The sequence below is a fragment of the Ailuropoda melanoleuca genome, unplaced genomic scaffold (assembly GCF_002007445.2).
Source record: "Ailuropoda melanoleuca isolate Jingjing unplaced genomic scaffold, ASM200744v2 unplaced-scaffold1898, whole genome shotgun sequence".
NCBI lineage: Eukaryota > Metazoa > Chordata > Mammalia > Carnivora > Ursidae > Ailuropoda > Ailuropoda melanoleuca.
In genome coordinates, this window is record NW_023188258.1 from 3,401 (window position 1) to 4,897 (window position 1,497).

The 1,497-nt window shown below is 47.0% G+C and overlaps 1 long non-coding RNA gene across 1 annotated transcript; it reads right to left on the minus strand.

Moving 5' to 3' along the window:
• Positions 1-812: 812 nt before the first annotated feature.
• LOC117797930 lies at positions 813-1,240 on the minus strand. Its single transcript, XR_004622746.1, has 2 exons — positions 1,028-1,240; positions 813-914 (listed from the first exon to the last, which is right to left on the minus strand). It is a non-coding gene; the product is annotated as an uncharacterized LOC117797930 (long non-coding RNA).
• Between the last annotated feature and the right edge of the window lie 257 nt (positions 1,241-1,497).

Here is a 1,497-nt window from a genome sequence, read left to right on the forward strand (position 1 = left end):
AAATCCCCTGCTCAGCTCCTTGGATATGAGGGCATCGATGAAGGGGCACTGGAAAAACATCATCTTCCTTTTCTCCTCATTCCTTAAGCTAGATCTTCAGCTTTCATTGTGTTGCTCTTTTCTCAAACCTCATATGCAGAACAATATCCCACCAAGGTGGATCATGTTGACTAGAGTATGGCGGACACTGAGTTGAGTAAGACAAGGTCATTTCTGGATAAATTATTCCAACTAGGCCTAACAGAAGTGAGAGGCTGTCATTGAAAGTAAGGATGTCCCTGAGACCTGTGAAAATTAGACAGAACAAAGATCTCTTTGTCAGTCTCTCCCTACCATTGATGAATGGGAAAATCATATTCTGGGAACATGTAAAGGAACAAAGAGAATGAGAATTCTCCAGAGAATTCACCAGGAAGCCTATTCCATTTTATTATATTGTATAAGGGAGAACTGAAATCTGAGAGAGAACTGAAATCTCAAGGCCATATTGCACGAAGTCCCCTCTATAAATGGTTAGGATTGAGGAAGCATCTTCCGAGCAAGGAGGGCGGCTGTGAGAACAGGGCAGGTTTTGGCTTTACTTCCCCATGAACTTAGACCACTGTGATAAGTGCCACCACTTCTAGGTGAGGCACAGTAATATTCAGCCTCATCCTCAGCCTGGAGTCCAGAGATGGTAAAGGAAGCTGTGTTGCCAGACTTGGAGCCAGAGAAGCGATCAGGGATCCCTGATGGCCGTGTATTTACATCATAAATCAGAGTTTTGAGGGCCATGCCAGGATACTGTTGGTGCCAGGAAACATGATTATAACTCCCAATGTCATTGCTGGTTCCAGTACAAGAAATGGTAACTGTCTGTCCCAGAGCCCCGGACACTGAGGCTGGCTGAGTCAGGGTAGACTGGGCCCAGGAACCTAAAAAAAGGTAAAAGCAATAGTTAGCTCTGTGCTGGGGCCTCGGTTGAACCTGAAGAGGATAGAAAGGATCAGCTTAGATGTCCCCAATGAACATTCCCTGGGGACCTCACTTGTGCCCTGAGCAAGGAGACTGAGAAAGACCAGAGTCCAGGCCATGGTGGTGACTCCTCAACAGCACTGCCTTCTGAGACCCCCAATCCCAGGCTTGTCTATCCCAGACCTCTATTATCTCCTCCCCCTCTCTGCCTCAATGAGGGCGTGGCCTGCATGCAAATGTGCTTCCTGCACCTTCCTCTCTTCACCCCCTCTGATCTGACCCTTCATCCTAGATTCTTGACATCCTTGGGCAGCGGAGCTTAGCTGAATAGACTCAAACACTTTGACATGTACCTTCTGAAGGTCAAGAATTTGAATTTTTATGCCTGATATGTCCAGAAGAGAAGCATCTCCTAAAGACCTCATACATGTGAGCTCCTGGACCTTCTGTGTTTCCACAATAACATCAATGTTTCCCTGTGACCATGCAAGACTTGGGGCCCTTCCTTCTGTGCCCTCTGCTGGGCACCAACTTCTGAGGATC